Raw genomic sequence first — 2,314 nt, 5'->3', positions numbered from 1 at the left:
TGCCTATGTGAGGCTGAGGAAATTATTTAACCTCTCTGTATAAAGTATACAAGGAGCATAACATGGGAGTGGTGTCAGGATTAAATTAATTAATATGACAAACCTCTAGAAGGAAACCTGGTGCAATAAAATCTCTATGTATTATCTATTGCTATTAGTAGTCTAAAATCGTTTTCTCTAGAAGATTCTCCAAGGGCTGAATTGCTTAGTCTGCATAAAGATCAAGCCAGCATCTGTGGTCTCTGATGACTGGGAGTTCTCAGTGCCCCAAAGCCCCTTCCTTTGTTTCAGAACCTTGGTAAGTAGAATTATGGGAAGGTCCTAAGGAGCAACGGGTGGGACATCTCAGTCTACAAATGGGGAAACTGAGGCAAATCCCGGGGCTGGCCTCACCAGGCAGTTAGCAGGGCCGGCTCCACATCTCCCACTTCCTGAAACCTCAGGCCACTGCTCTCTCCTTGCTTGACACCACACCACCCTCACAGAAGGAGGAGAAGGTGGCATTGTCTTATGGAACAATAGAATTAGAATTCTTATCAAAAGACTGAATGAAGTTTTCCACTTTGGAAATGGGCAAAACAGCCCGTGGCTCTGACACCCTTTCTGTTTCTTGGAGTCCTCAGGCACAGACAGGCTGGCCCTTGCTGGGGCCAACTTTGGAGCAGCCTCTGTGGGAAGCCTTTTGAGCCAAAATAGATTTCCCTCGATTAGCAACATGCCCCCATAACAGAGAGGAGGCGACCCGCCAGCCTCCGGAGCAGAGCAGGAGGCCCCTGGATTGAGGTATGCTCCTCACCGGCAGGCAGCTGCCCTCCCCTCAGATGGAAAACACCTCCTTCCCTTCTTCAATATTGATCTGTAGGGGAAAAAATTCCATCTTAATACTTTCTCAGTGGATAATGAAGCAGTTCATTTTATATTATTTGGATAACAAGCCTTCACATGAACAGGATTCGAATGTCAGTTGTCTTAGAGGAAAAAAAGATTTATTGGTTGGTAAATATTGAGAAAGAAAAGCTGATAAAGACCAGTTTCAGCTGCAGCTTCTGCCGGGAGCAGGAGAACAGGCCAGTGTTGTATTTTGGGGCCCTGGGAAGGCAAAAAATTGTGAATGTCTTTCTTTGTTGGTGGGTGTAAAAGTGGAGACCGCTACAAATAATTTCTTATTTCTGTTCGCATAGATTTTAAATTATGTAGCTTCCCTACCTTGTTAAGTATTAAAGCGTTCTTGTTTAAGGAAAAGACACTTAAATAATGAAGCTTATGTATCTTGTTTTCAGACATCAATATCTGGCTTTTAGTGGCACAAAGGGATAAAGGAATGTGGATTCAGAGCGGGCTGGGATGCTTGGCAATTCTAATTCGATTCCAGACTGCAAATCGACACAAAGCTGTTGCAACTTTTGTTGAAGAGAAGGCTGAGTGAGCACGTGGTGTTGGGAAATTGTGTTTTCTTCTTCGAGTTCTTCTGTTTCCGAATATCTAATCCTACTGTCCTCTTCTTTGGTGAAGGTGTCTTTAGTATAAAGAGTCTCTTTCCTGAAATTGCTTGGGGCAGCACAGAAGCTGGATTCAGAAAACACACAAGTCGGGGATGCAGGCTTCCGCCAAGCCTGATGCAGGGAAAGACTGCCATCTTGTGGTCATCTTGGAACACAGCACCTCGGTTCCGGGCGAAGCTGCCGAGAGCCAGGACTTGAGAAATGAGCTTCGGAGCTGCATTTCTGCAGGACAGTGAGGATGCCTTTTAAAAACACCCAGGAAATAGTTGAGTGCCCTCCAAGATAGGTTTCAGTGAATCTTCATGTATGCTGTCATTCCCTGAGCCAGACACTGCAGGCCCACAACACCTGCTGCGTGAATATGGGGTAGAAATGTGGAGAAAACATAATCCCCCAGTGAAAATAAAGAAACAAACACATATTTACCCAATGCCTGCTGTGTGCCTGGCAGAGCTGCTGCGGAACACCCAGGCGGAGCAAAGGAAACAGTGAATTGTGTCAAAGGTCATCGAATGTCAGTATTGGGGCAGGGGTGGTGCGAGAAGTGTCCGGGCGTTCCTCATCTAGCAGGACATCTGGCCGGATGCTCAGATAAAGCCACGCCTGAGCAGAGAGACCCACGGATCTGTGATTTGTTTATCTTCTCCAAATAAAAACCTGATTGTAAACACATTTATACATGTGTTGCAAAAAAATAAAATCAAACCACATAGAAATGAACAAAGAGGAAAGTAAAAGGCTGGAAAGTAAGGCTGGAACCCCTCCCCGCCCCTTACTTACCCACTGTTAACACTTAGGTGGCCGTCCTAGTG

At 45.5% G+C, this 2,314-nt stretch overlaps 1 long non-coding RNA gene across 1 annotated transcript; it reads left to right on the top strand.

Moving 5' to 3' along the window:
* The first annotated feature begins 578 nt into the window (after positions 1-578).
* Positions 579-1,921, top strand: LOC132687901 (uncharacterized). The gene is made up of 2 exons (XR_009614322.1): positions 579-783; positions 1,281-1,921. It is a non-coding gene; the product is annotated as an uncharacterized LOC132687901 (long non-coding RNA).
* Positions 1,922-2,314: the final 393 nt, after the last annotated feature.

The sequence above is a fragment of the Panthera onca genome, chromosome A3 (assembly GCF_046562875.1).
Source record: "Panthera onca isolate mPanOnc1 chromosome A3, mPanOnc1 haplotype 2, whole genome shotgun sequence".
NCBI classification, from domain to species: domain Eukaryota; kingdom Metazoa; phylum Chordata; class Mammalia; order Carnivora; family Felidae; genus Panthera; species Panthera onca.
This window is presented reverse-complemented; position numbering and strand designations above follow the sequence as displayed.